The sequence below is a fragment of the Schistocerca gregaria genome, chromosome 11 (assembly GCF_023897955.1).
Source record: "Schistocerca gregaria isolate iqSchGreg1 chromosome 11, iqSchGreg1.2, whole genome shotgun sequence".
NCBI lineage: Eukaryota > Metazoa > Arthropoda > Insecta > Orthoptera > Acrididae > Schistocerca > Schistocerca gregaria.
Genome location: NC_064930.1, coordinates 54105099 through 54120764, shown reverse-complemented (window position 1 = coordinate 54120764; position 15666 = coordinate 54105099).

The window sequence follows — 15666 nt, the reverse complement described above, 5'->3', positions numbered from 1 at the left end:
TTTTGGACTTCCTTTGGGGTTGTTGTTGTTGTGCTCTTCAGTCCTGAGACTGGTTTGATGCAGCTCTCCATGCTAATCTATCCTGTGCAAGCTTCTTCATCTCCCAGTACCTACTGCAACCTACATCCTTCTGAATCTGCTTAGTGTAGTCATCTCTTGGTCTCCCTCTACGATTTTTTCCCTCCAAGCTGCTCTCTAATACTAAATTGGTGATCCCTTGATGCCTCAGAACATGTCCTACCAACCGGTCCCTTCTTCTGGTGAAGTTGTGCCACAAACTTCTCTTCTCTCCAATCCTGTTCAATACTTCCTCATTAGTTATGTGATCTACCCATCTAATCTTCAGCATTCTTCTGTAGCACCACATTTCGAAAGCTTCTATTCTCGCCTTGTCCAAACTAGTTATCGTCAATGTTTCACTTCCATACATGGCTACACTCCATACAAATACTTTCAGAAATGACTTTCTGACACTTCAATCTAAACTGGATGTTGACAAATTTCTCTTCTTCAGAAACGCTATCCTTGCCATTGCCAGTCTACATTTTATATCCTCTCTACTTCGACCATCATCAGTTATTTTGCTCCCCAAGTAGCAAAACACCTTTACTACTTTAAGTGTCTCATTTTTTAATCTAATTCCCTCAGCATCACTTGACTTAATTCTATTACATTCCATTATCTTCATTTTGCTTTTGTTGATGTTCATCTTATATCCTCCTTTCAAGACACTATCCATTCCGTTCAACTGCTCTTCCAAGTACTTTGCTGTCTCTGACAGAATTATGATGTCATCGGCGAACCTCAACATTTTTATTTCTTTTCCATGGATTTTAATACCTACTCCGAATTTTTCTTTTGTTTCCTTCACTGCTTGCTCAAGATACAGATTGAATAACATCGGGGAGAGACTGCAACCCTGTCTCACTCCCTTCTCAACCACTGCTTCCCTGTCATGCCCCTCAACTCTTCTAACTGCCATTTGGTTTCTGTACAAATTGTAAATAGCCTTTCGCTCCCTGTATTTTACCCCTGCTACCTTCAGAATTTGAAAGAGAGTATTCCAATCAACATTGTCAAAAGCTTTCTCTAAGTCTACAAATGCTAGAAACGTAGGTTTGCCCTTCCTTAATCTAGCTTCTAAGGTAAGTCGTAGGGACAGTATTGCCTCACATGTTCTAAAATTTCTACGGAATCCAAACTGATCTTCCCCGAGGTCGGCTTCTACTAGTTTTTCCGTTCGTCTGTAAAGAATTCGCGTTAGTATTTTGCAGCTGTGACTTATTAAACTGATAGTTCGGTAAGTTTCACATCTGTCAACACCTGCTTTCTTTGGGATTGGAATTATTATATTCTTCTTGAAGTCTGAGGGTATTTCGCCTGTCTCATACATCTTGCTCACCAAATGGTAGAGTTTTGTCAGGACTGGCTCTCCCAAGGCCGTCAGTAGTTCCAATGGAATGTTGTCTACTCCGGGGGCCTTGTTTCGACTCAGGTCTTTCAGTGCTCTGTCAAACTCTTCATGCAGTATCGTATCTCCCATTTCGTCTTCGTCTACATCCTCTTCCATTTCCATAATATTGTACTCAAGTACATCGCCCTTGTATAGACCCTCTATATACTCCTTCCACCTTTCTGCTTTCCCTTCTTTGCTTAGAACTGGGTTTCCATCTGAGCTCTTGATGTTCATACAAGTGGTTCTCTTATCTCCAAAGGTCTGACTACAGGGTTATAAGCACAAAATCAAATAGGGGTAATGCAGGAGTAGGTTTAATAATGAATAGGAAAATAGGAATGTGGGTAAGCTACTACAAACAGCATAGTGAACGCATTATTGTGGCCAAGATAGATACGAAGCCCACACCTACTACAGTAGTACAAGTTTATATGCCAACTAGCTCTGCAGATGACGAAGAAATTGAAGAAATGTATGATCAAATAAAAGAAATTATTCAGATAGTGAAGGGTGACGAAAATTTAATAGTCGTGGGTGACTGGAATTCGGTGGTAGGAAAAGGGAGAGAAGGAAATGTAGTAGGTGAATATGGACTGGGGCAAAGAAATGAAAGAGGGAAACGCCTTGTAGAATTTAGCACAGAGCACAACTTAATCATAGCTAACACTTGGTTCAAGAACCATAAAAGAAGGCTGTATACATGGAAGAAGCCTGGAGATACTGACAGATTTCAGATAGATTATATAATGGTAAGACAGAGATTTAGGAACCAGGTTTTAAATTGTAAGACATTTCCAGGGGCAGATGTGGACTCTGACCTCAATCTATTGGTTATAACCTGTAGATTAAAACTAAAGAAACTGCAAAAAGGTGGGAATTTAAGGAGATGGGACCTGGATAAACTAAAAGAACCAGAGGTTGTACAGAGTTTCAGAGAGAGCATAAGGGAGCAATTGACAGGAATGGGGGAAAGAAATACGGCAGAAAAAGAATGGGTAGCTTTGAGGGATGAAGTAGTGAAGGCAGCAGAGGATCAAGTAGGTAAAAAGATGAAGGCTATTAGAAATCCTTGGGTAACAGAAGAAATATTGAATTTAATTGATGAAAGGAGAAAATATAAAAATGCAGTAAATGAAGCAGGCAAAAAGGAATACAGATGTCTCAAAAATGAGATCGACAGGAAGTGCAAAATGGCTAAGCAGGGATGGCTAGAGGACAAATGTAAGGATGTAGAGGCTTATCTCAAGAGGGGTAAGGTAGATACTGCCTACAGGAAAATTAAAGAGACCTTTGGAGATAAGAGAACCTTTGGGGTTATCAGTGGTATATTATCATAACTGATTTCAATGCCTGGTGGGTTGTAAGTTAATGCAGCTCTGTTCTCAGTTAGTAGTCCTTGGTAGTGTTGTACCCATTCATGCATGCAAATGAGGTTTATATTTGCTTTATCTTTATTCTGTGTTCATTAATAATTTCATTAAATAACTATTCCACGATTTTTTTGAGCCTGTCGGACGTACATTATCTGCACAACCCTGAAATAACCTACTGAATGACAAAAAAACTATAGATGATAAAAATATGAAAGAGTTAACAACCTCAGAAACAAGAAAAGCAAAGAAACATGACCTATATAAAAACCAATTAACTGAATAAAAATGATGATCAATGTGATTGTAATAAACGTTGAGAAATGAAAGACAATTAATGCAACTAAACATATTTTAAACCACATCCCATTGACTTCACTACGTCACTCTACTGTCACAGCCCAGTTTATCATGGATACAGTTACGTTAATCCTAATATATGTGGTCTAGTTGATATCGATTCAGTATTACGTGAATCACATGAGTAGATATGTCGCTACTCTTCTGTAGTCACGTTAAATGCTGTTGTAATAGTAAACTAAAAAACCAAAAGGGTATCAATTATGTTTTTTTGTGAGACAACCGGCATTGAGTTGCTCGTTTAGCGCAAGTCTAAGTTTCTATGCATCAATGCCACTGAGATGTACCGGTGGCGCCGCTCAGCGGCGCGGAACGGAGTCAGGTGTACTCCCCAGCGACACGCTTGCCCGGCGGACGGACTTGGCTGCGGAGACCACGTAGACAGTTAATTACGTGTCCAGTAGCGTATGTTGGTAGCGAGGGCATTGCCTGAAAAGAGTGAGAAATGGAAACGGTTATTTGTGAAGCCTTGCATAGCCAGAAGAAAAGCTCCAATTATTCAGCAGAATTTGCTACGTGACCTACAGTGCGAGCCCATAAAGAACAACGAAATTTATTCGAGAATGGCGAACAAACATTACAGATATCTCTCACGAAAGTGTTTTCTCACATTTGCATATACGATACACGTTTAAGAAATGTCGTTTTATAATTTCATTCATCATAATCGATGTTTCTGGATAGCATGCATCTGTGTCGTTAACGATTTAAATAATGAAATCTGACCTATTTACGTACTTTTTCACGTTTAAAATGATGCCTTTTTAAAATTTATGCTCATTATCAAGACGAAATGTTTACATAAGTATTTTAGGTGGTGTTTGTATGTGTGCTGTGAACGCCATGCGCTGTGCCTTGCCTTCCGTATCCACCTCCCTCCCCCCACATGGCTCCTGTATGAACACATCCCCTTCCCCCACCTCCTCCTGTTCCTCCAACACCTCCGCATCCTTTACATTGTCCGCAGGCTTGATCCCCCCCACTCTCTGGTTTCCTCCTTCCTCTCCACCCCCCGCCCGTTGCCGCACCTCTATCGCTGTACCCCTCCCTCTCTCCACCTCCACACCCTCCATCTCCTTCATCCGGGCAATTTCCAACGCCTCCCCCTCCCGGATGACGAACTTCGCCGTGACATCTACCCTTCCTTCCAACTATAAACTGGCCTTGTTCCTCCCCCCCCCCCCCAGGGCCACCTTTTTCCTCTTCCCTCCTTCCCCCAGAGCAGATTTTCCTCCTCCCCCCCTCCCCTGAGACCCTGCACCCCATACTTGCCTCTTTCCTTCCCATATCCCTCCCTACCTGGCCCTCTTCAGCGCCCCCCCCCCCCCGGCTCATCTCCCCCATCTCTTCCCCTCCCTCCCTTCTTCAGGTCTCCCTCATCTCCTAGCGCCTGGCAGATCCTCTGTTTTGATCATCGTCTGTGTGCCACATCAGTGTTGTGTTTAGTGCTGTTTCTCCTGTGCATCAAGAGGTGTGATTTTAATTGCGTACTGCCTTGAGGTTCGCTGTCAGTGTTATGTTATGTGCTACCCCATCCGTCGATACTTTTATGCTCCAGTCATACTGTGCCTTGTGTTCTTTTAATCGTCGCAGTGTGTGGCTTTTTGTGTGTGTTACTTTTAAACAGTTTTTTATCTCCATTTTACAGTCACCCCGTTTTTTGTCTATTGCCTTCCATGATGTTCCCCCTTTTTATATCAATGTTCACCATATTCTCTCCTTTGTTATTTTTAAATGTCTTCTATTGTTTGTTCTATGTCTTTCGGCTGAAGAGCAGTGCATATGCTGCAGCCAGCCCGCCCCAATGGGGAATTGAAATACAATAAAGAAAAAAAAGTATGTGTGCTGTTCTACTCTCATGCCTTGCAGTTGTATTTTTATGGTTTATTTCAATCTGACAGACGTCTTTTGGTCCATTTATGGAAATTATACATTAACCATCTATGTACATATTTGTATTTCTCATAACAATAAATTCTCAAAGAATCGTGTAAATCGTGAAAATATGTAACTCAAGAACGCAGTTTTTTGCTAATGATTCTCTCATGGTTAGATTAAGATTTTCAGCAACAGATGGAAGCTGGTCTAGCTTGTAATACAGTACTCGGGTGCCTCAGTGTACCAGTATATAAATCACCTGAGGAGGAATTTATGAAGGTTATTTAGAGTACAAATAAATACATTTATTTCAGTTGAGTGCACTTTCAACACACTTGGCTTTTCACAGCCCCACCTCCTTCCACATCTTTTCCTTTTTACATGTAATACATTGAATCATATTATTTTTTGTGGTTTTCTTTCCTTATATAAGCTAACGTAAAGTGAATGAGTTATAGACACAGCTAAAGGTAAATTAAGGAGTTGTTTTGTGGTAAGGTTAATGTTTAGATGCCTCATTAAATATCTGTATCAAACAAAGTAAGAAATACGCTCTTCAGGTTATCAGTTCATGTATCTTTATCTTTTTGTTTCAGAAAGTGGTAGAGTATTGGTAGTGTATGCTTGTATGTGTCGTACCAGCATTGTTAAAAATGGGTATTTTAACCATCCATTAAAAGTATTATAAAAAGTTATTAGAAGAGGAAGATTTAGAGTACTATCTATTCATCATTTCACTCGCCTCCAAGATCCTGCATCAAGAGTTTCGGTGCAGACAAGAAGAATGTACACAGTATTGGAGGAGCATTCCTGCATCGATATTGTCACAATCGAGACTAAACAAAACGGAATTAATGTGAAGTAGTACGTAATGCACATTATGTTTATCGACCTTACATGTATTGATATTAAACGTCTGTTGATACCGGTACCAGTTCAAGTTCACCTAGAGTTGTGTACAGATTTATAAATTACCTTCAAAATTTCTTTCAACTATAGTTTCCAATCAATTTTACCTATTATTCAAGACATTATTAATCCATTTCCATAGCCACACACATCTATTCAATGGCGACCGTTCAAAGGACGGCATAGAGCGAAATATGAACAGACCTTTCAATTGGTGAGGTAATTTTTTTTTAGATAAATAATTCATATTATTGTTACAAGAAACTAATGAAAGTTTCATTGTATTTGTTGTCTGTCGACGAGATTGGGAATCATAAAAACATGGAGGAGCTAATTAAAACTGAATTCTGCCTACAAATGAGACGTGCTGGGAATGCTGATTTCAGCGGTAAAGGTAGGAAGCTGCTACGATGTATGCTTGTATGGCTGTGCCTGGCGCCCTGTGGCAGTACATAATCTCTTTTACTTCCAATTAACATCCTTTACAGAAAGTGCATTTCTACAGAAAAGACGAAAATTTGTACGAAGTCATCATGAAGGTGCAAGATAAGCCATTCAAATTCTATAAGACTGTGCCAGACAATAATCACGTTCATTAGAGAATATGCGGCTAAACCTACTTTGATTGAAAAGTACCGATACAGACAGAATTTCATTTTTGAAAAATTTTATTCATAATATTGTAAAAACCATTCACAATTGAGTCAAAGGAAATGCCCATTGTTGAAAATTCATTATAAAATGCAGTATGTCGGAAATCTGAACTTGGCAACAGTCGAAGGTAACGCACCAACTCGTGAATTGGCCGATGGCGACGAAAACAACGAGGTTTGCGTGCTACTATCAAAAGTGATGACCCTGGTAATATAATTAATCATTATGTCAGTGAACCATGAAAATTTACTTTCAAAATCTTTTCTTAAAGAATTTACTTTATTTACTAGCGATTCATCAAGAACATTAACACACTATGTGAGTGTGGGAGTAGTTGCCAAGGAGTAACTGATGCAAACAAATTAAATTTCAACCAATGGGAATTGTATTCATAAAAGCCTTTACAAAAACAGATTTAAAATTTATAAGCAGAAAAGCGCCCTCGAAATATCAAGTTACAATTTAACAAATGTGAATTTTATTCCTCAGCTTTTTCAAAACCGTTTTAAAATTATAAGCAGAAAAGACCCTCGAAATATCAGGTTACAATTAGTCAGAGGCGGAATAATTTTTTTTTGTTACAGTAGGAGCCTTCAGGCTGAGAAACTTTCACTCCCTTTTAACACTGCCTTTGTCATGACCACTCACAGCGACCTCTGAAAAACTACACTGGTACAAATCAGCAACACACCAGATTCCTTTAAACTAAAATGTTTAACTCCTCACACAAACAGATTAACTATGCACCCCGTACGAGGGATGGAAATAGTGCAAACACTCACATTAAGAATTATTTGCCACCAAAAGTGCAATTAGTTTTTAAAAGGGCTCTTATGGTGGAAGTGTGGCAAATTTATAAAAATGACTATTTAAATAAAACCCATGAAATTCAGACTAACATAATATGTACAACATGCTCTACATTACACATATACCGCCTCGCAAGATGATAGGCAAGATAAAAACATATTTCAGGAATTCGGCTTAATTCTATAAATTCGTTAACACCGAATCCGATAAATATGACAGAGACAGCTATTAACGAATGGCAGACCGAAAGACAGACAGACACTGAGTGCCCGACACTGAGCCAGCGGACCAACTGACTAGACTCAGACTGACAGAATGGCTGGCTGACCAACTGCTTCCGACTGACTCACAGGCTGACCCAAGCTCATAGCGCCCCTTAAATGCACGTGAACAGGCAACTTTTCCCCTTTCCCACGAGAGGGAGACACAAAAGCTACGGTTGCCACAGTGGTGCCACCGCCAGAAACGGAAGGTGACTGCTTTGCACTACGCGCTGCGGCGTGCTCTTCGAAACAGCAAATTTTACCACGGCTCAGTCACTTTTATGACGCTCAAAGTGAGAGTTTCTCAATTCTCACTGGGAAACAACTCTTCAAATAGTGAAACCGAAGTGCACAACAGTGGAAATCCCACTGATTACTCGCTCTCGACATCGCGAACGCCAGAGCAAGAAACAGTTCGTAAAAACAATGCAAATACTAGTGAGACACACTATTTAACACAACTCATGCAACTAATAACACAACAGTTTTGAAAACAAGAGGAATTTCAGGAAAGTGTTACACAACAACTAAGGGTATAGGACAACAGTTCACACAGCAAAATCAGGCATTTAACGATTTAAAAAAGTAAAATGCGTTCAAGTGGCCTGAGCATTATGGGACTTAACTTCTGAGGGCATCAGTCCCCTAGAACCTACAACTACTTAAACCTAACTAACCTAAGGACATCACACGCATCCATGCCCGAAGCAGGATTCGAACCTGCATCCGTGGCGGTCTCACGATTCCGAACTGTAGCGCCTAGAACCGCTCGGCCACTCCGGCTAGCTAAGGATTTAAAGAATAGTATTAGTGAACAGTTCAATGAGGTGAGCACTGAATTATGTGATGAGCTATCCAAGACGTTGACAGAGCTTGGTAAACAAGTAAAACAAGTAGTAATTGCCGACATATCCCGCAATATAAATACATTAACGGAAAGAGTACCATCCGTAGATGATAAACAGGAACAACTTGCAGGAGAGTTACGAAGAGTTACGCCAGGCGCAAACTGAGGCGCTATAGCGCGTGCGACGCGGCGCAGCGCACTTTCATGTAACTTCACAGGGTCAAATGGGACCGCGCAAATTGGGACACGACGCGAATCGGACGCGACACGCGCCTGCTCCAGGTGCGTCGTGGTTGTGGAACAGTTTCTCGCGCCGCGGGCCACGAGAGCACTGCGGGACGGGTGAACGGGGAGCGGGAAGGCAGTCCTGCCGTATGCTCACTTCGACATGGCGCATATGGGCAGTGGCAGTACAAGGTGTACATAAGGTCCAGGTACACCTTCAATTATTTATTTCTCAAGAACTAAACATTGAACAGATGTCATATATATTGCATTTTGCCATACCCGTGGCAACATCGACTGTGGCAGTCGCTTCCCGTGTTCTCTCCCGGAGCTCTGCTACATCACATGGTAGAGGTGATACATACACCAGATCTTTAATGTATCCCCACAGAAAAAAGTCCCACGGAATGAGATCTGGCGATCGGGGAGACCATTTCGTGAAATAGCTGTCCCCTTCTGTGGCAAGTACGACCCATCGATGTGACAGCTCCGTGTTTGGTACCCACGAACTATTTATGGATAGCCCTGCAGGACTCATGGTGCAGATTCTCTCCAGCACTACTTCTGAAATTAGTCGGGCCCATCATGCTGCGGCACTTCTGTGTGCTTGTAGGGACCCTACGTGGTATTAGGCAGGTGTTCCTGTTTCTTTGGCTCTTCAGTGTAGTATGTAATACCTTTAGCTACATTCCACTGTAGCCATTCTATACAGACGTTTGTATGCTTGATTCATTTCTTCTCTTCCTTATAGTGTCGCATAGACTTCCAGAGTTGCATCGTATTTTCTCAAAGCCATTGTATCTCTTCATGCACAGCTTTTCTTTCAAGTCTTCCACTTATTTGCTGCAAAATGTAATCTCTATGGATTTTGACAGCACAATCTTAAATGTAACGTGTGTGTGTCAGCGAAACCATTCTTTCAAACAGGCACAAAAGGTAGTCAAACTGAAAATCTCCTAACATCATGAGAAATTCAGTTGGTTCATTAATAACAGCTGTGTCCCAATTTTCTGGCTTTTTCAACACCCACTCTGTAAATCTTCAAATACAAGGTTATGAGTTGTCACTGTTTGTATCAAGCGAGTTCAATAACTTCATTTTGTTTGTGCAATTTTTTGAAATTTCTTCTTTAGTATTGTATTTAATAAATTTAATGTTTTTGAAGAACTGACAAAAATGTTTGAAAACCATTCAGATTATCATAACAAACACTCTTCATGCACTCATACACAATATGGCCTGTGATGAATCCAAATTCTAACTGTGGGAGTAACAGTGCACAATTATGACAAGTTATGTACTTCTGTAAGGTATTTGTGCACCGTCTGGAAGGCCCATCATGACAGATGCCCCACCATACATCTGCATGACAAACATATTTTTGCAACCAAATCCTTCAGTACAGTCTAGCTACATCATTCCCCAGTCAAGACTGAATAGACTGTGACAGTGTTACAACCTCGGGTAACATATACAAGCATTATAATACAAAAACCAGTTAACATAAGTATGCATAATAATACAGAACAAATTTTCAGAATTATAGCATAACACATATACAGTGAGAAGTTTTTAACAAGTACATGTTCACTTCATTTCAAATGTCAAAGAACTCATTTAAATTGTGCAGTGGTTTTTGGCATATGTTTTGCAACATCTTTCCTCGAAATTTCAACAAGTCCAACGACTGAATTTTCTATTGAGATGGTTGAATCTTTTTAATATCTACCATTGGAAAACTGTCCCCTGTCATAGAGAGTCAGCAGCCTTGGATGTCTACCTCTTCCTTACTACATGTATTATTATTGTGGATATTACTCCCGTTGGTGAATGTTTCATGATTTTCTTCGACATACAGGTGACAGGTGAAGACATATTGAATGAAAATTGTCATCACTCCTAGACATTTGAAGATGGGTTTGCAAAGGCCCAGGTTCCTGCTTGATATTAAGATCCTCATTACTTTTTTGTAGTGGCAGAATTTTCTTGCAGCCCACAGATTGGCTCCATAGTAGTAGGCTATAGCTGATATGGCTGTGCAACAGTGAATAATATACTGTCAGCAGATACTGATCAGTTATCACATGTTTCAGTTTCGTCAGGACATATATGACGTTGACAGTTTGACACATAGTTGTGCACAGTGTTCTGACCAAATGAGTTTGCCATCCACCCCCCCCCCCCCCCCCCCCCCATGCCTCCCCCTTCAGAAGCTTCACTTTTCCTGCACTTTTTAAGTATCCTTCATCACTGAGGCTAAAAGCCAATTTTTGCCTTTTTTCTTCATTTGTCATTTGTTTATAACAAGTAATTCCTTTGCAGCTCCAACAAAGCATCTGCTTCTTCTTGAGTCTTGCAGGCATCACTGCCTTTTGAGTACAGAGTTGTGCCATCAGCGCTTAAATGATTCATAAATACGAAAAATAGGAGTGGGCCTTTACTGATCCCAGTGGCACACAGTATTCCATCTTCTGTTCACATGACAGTACTCCTTGGACTGATACAATCTGCCTTCTGCTTTCCAAATAAGATTTAGGGGTTGCCAGAACAATGCCTCCAACTACATATTTACTGAAATTGTTTACGAGTACCCTGTGATGAAAGCAGTGAAATGCCTTATTAAGGTCGCAAAGTCTCAGTGCTACAGATTCTTTGTTCTCAAAAGTATGTCCTTTATCCTAGTAACCAGATCACCAGTAAGTGTGCCCATTCAGTGCAGTCGCAGGTTATTTAGTTATGGTTATTTAATATATTTGGTGGGATCTGAAATTTAAAAACCTCTCTCACACTGGCCTGATTTAGCTTCACTGATCAAGATAGTAAAAAACATGCATATATTAAGGGGATTTTCATTCACAAAGCAGTCTTATCACATTCACACAGTTCAGTACTGTTCTATCCTGATTAAGTTGAGCTTAACTTAAATTCCATAAGGCAGTGAAGCAATTTAGAAGTCTCGGTGCGATGAAAATTGTCAGTTGATCTCCTGAAAACATTTTTAATAATTCTTAACTTTCAGTGATCACATGGGGAAGACCGGAGATCTGCTGGCAAGACCGTGTTAGCCTGTTTGTTGAAAGTCATAAACTCAATATCTTGAGCATGCAAAATGGCAGGTTCATCCAGTGTAAATCAGACGTTCCCCACTGATCCCGTGCAACACAGCGTAGTAAGCAGACACTGTCAATAATAATCAGTGAAATAATACGCGAACACCCTTGCTTTAGTTTAGTTCATGTGTTAAATTCCTTCTCATACAGAATCTCATCAAGATGGCGACTAGTTCAACAATACATACGTATACATCTTCGTTCTCTCGGGGCTAATCGGCATGATCTGAATCCCTCTTTTCATAAGAGAAAACATAGATAGCAGAGAAGCTATTCCATGGAGTAAATGAACGCTCCAAGAAATAATAGGGCTTGAAACTACTTTGCATTGATAATCATCGTATATTAAAGTTTAGGAAACGGTAAGATAAGAAGAGATATTTCGAGATACGTACTGAGTTAGATAATTTATAAAAAAATTCTGAAAATATCGTGGAGATACCGCTGCAAGAGACATTACAGTTATGTAATGATTTATGATGTTCTTTATTTTCTTATTACTTCTATAATTTTCTAATAATTTACTGATGATCTTCATTTTCTTATAATTTACTGATGTTCTTTATTTTCTTATAATTTCTATAATTTTCTATAATTTAATGAGTGTAATTAATTTTTTTTACAAATGGATGCAAAACAAAAAATACAAAAATTTTCAACTAAGATTCTATGCTGCAAATCATATGTCAAATTGTTTTTACCATACATTACTACATACATAAGTGTATCTTTCGGATTTTTATCATTAAAATTTGCACACAGCTTCATTGTAGTTATCTGTGTAGCTAACACATTCATTCTTCTAGACATATTTATAACATTGACAGGGTCATTTTCAGTAAAGTAATATTTAAGGCACTGATTATTTTTGAAAATTCTGCAGCTACACAACAAACTCCAGATCATGAAATTCGTTATAATTATTTTTAGTTCCCTCTTTACATTTTATTTTAATGTCAACATCTTTAAAAAATTGGAAGTCCCCGTTATGTATTATTTTATCGAATCTTTCCAGCAAAAAAAAAATTTATTATTGAGCTTGAGACAAATTTTATCACCGTATCTAGTTTTTAAACATTCACTGACAGTAATGTAATAACATTCATTTACATCAACCTTATTAAAATTTTTAAAAAGATTATAATTGCTTGTATTATTGAGCTTCTTCAAGAGAGTGTCCATTTGCATAGAACAAAATTTTAATAATGTTTTAAATTTTTGATCTTTATAAATATGACTAACATGTGGGATGAATTTCAATTTGGCATCTTTGTCAAAAGAAGTAATACTCCAAGACACAGACAAGTTGAGTGTAATACTTGCAAAGAATATTTTAAACCATAATTAATTATAGAGTCAGAATCATACTAAGCATGTCAGTGCATTAAAGAGAATTTGTGGAGAAGAATATGAAAAGTACTTTGATAACTATGAGCAAACAGATACAGAAATATGGGAGAAAACCTGAAAATACGGATTCTCTCTTTTCTATGACTGTAAAGCAAATAGTGAATTCTAATTTACCAATTAATAATTTACCTACAAAATTACATTAAAGCCTATTCGTTATTTTTAAAAGTTTCTCACTCTATAAACAAAAAGTTAGACCACTTACAATACAACAAAATGTAACTAACTATTTTATTCTATTTGCATAAACCATGTGGTATGAATTTTTGATTTACATTAGAAGATATAGGTAATTTTTAGTATCCATAAGGCACTGTATCATAATTTTCTAAAACTAATCCTTTATCATACTGAAAGGAATATACTTTCTTAACATGTTTGTTAACCAGCTATTTAGTATCAACATCTCTGGTTATCTGATTGTATTCTAACACTATTTTTTTGTTCTTTAACTTCACTTTGTATTAAACTTATCATCGATTCACCATTCAACTTTTGAATATTCTTGTAATTTAATGTGAATCCTTTTATATTCATTCCTGTCTTTTTATCATTTTTCTCATAATAGTTTATTTTCGGTCCTGTTGAAGCCCAATCTGTAATCCAATTATTTCCCAATTCAACTTTCCATTCACCTAACATACAACCTGTTTCCACAGTATTTTTACCATCATCAATATATACTACAGAATCAGTATCAAAATATATAACAGATTCTCCTAGTTTATCTAACATATTATACAACCTAAGGCTTTCATTTGATGTAGTGAATGCAGCTGTGAAGATATTTGTTGCTGAATTGCTTTGCACATAATAATCCTTCAAATTGTACCTTATCTGAACCTTCTGCTCAGTAATAAAATTTACATCTAAGTTGTCTAATCGATCAAGCAGTAATATCGCATAAAATTGTTGCAAATCTGTCACAAATTCTGTTTGACTCATATTTTGCCTTTGTACAAATTTGCCCCATAATGAATTAAGGCATATCTTAGCAACAGCTCGTTTTCCAGGATTTTCTTTTATTCTACCACAATCCAAGTCAATATCCAACTTCTTTTTAACTAGTTTGATGTATTCTTGATCAATTTCAAAATTATGTGAACTAGTTTCTAATTTTACTTTCATAAAGTCTTTCACAAAATTTTTAAACGGCATATTGCTTGTATTTTTAAAATTCCATACTTCATAAACTTCCTTGTTCTACAGTTTTCTTCACTTCATCAGTCGTCCAAGTTCCAATGAAACTTCTTTCATCATCACTGTGGTAGCATTTATTTATTTGCACTTCTGCACATTTGACACACAAAGGCAACAATAGTTTTTCATTTTTATCGATTTGTATGCGTACAGGTAAAACAGGATGCTACAATCGTCTAGAAGCCAATACTTTACATTTTATTAAGCCATACCAGTTTTTAAAATAATATCTTGATCTATATATTTTTCTTAGATGTTGTTCAGGATAATAATCATAATATTGCACAGTGGGATAAAGACTACATACATCAATATATTTTATTTTTGAGCTTATACTATCTGCTTTAGCTCCTAATTTTATTGCATTTGTTCCTCCACCATAAAATGCATCTCTTAGATTCAACGGTTCAATAACTTCTGGTAACTGTTTAACATTTTTATACTCTGCTGAGTTCAGCCAATCACATTTCCACGTTTCTACCAGATTATATCCAGCATTTCGTATTTCTGCACTTCTTGTTGAAGTCTTTCGATAAAGATCATCCATCGTTTCTTTATTTTTGTTGTTAATTGTTTCACTTTTGAAACATTTTCTATATCCATGGCAAAAGCATCCATGGTATTGATAAACAGTATGAGTTTCTTTATCAAATACATCTATTTTTGCTCCTGTAATTCTTACTTCTCCACCATTAAGAGCATACGAGATATTATTGTTGTTTTAACTGTTTAACCAAACTATCGATTGTTTACTGTAATTTTCCTTCTGTTCTTTAACATATACAGCAATTGTATTGTCAGCTAAATATTTCGATCTGTAAATTGCCATACAAACGCTTGCAATTGTTAAATAACAGAATGGATCTATGTTGGCAATTTCCAGAAATTGTTTTCTTAATTCCAAACAAACTCTTCTTAATATACCTACATCAGAATTGTATGAATGTGAATATAACTATTATGTCATTAGAACACAACGTAAAAAATTACAGAAACAAGTATATAAAATCGAAGATAGACATCCAAATTGGGAAGAAATATTAAGATTGAACTATAATTATAACTCAATAAATTTATATCAACATGTGAAAGAGAATTTTGTGAATTGTTTGCTATCGAAATTATTTCAACACTTTAGACAACTATACACAAGCTGAATTGATTAATGATATAA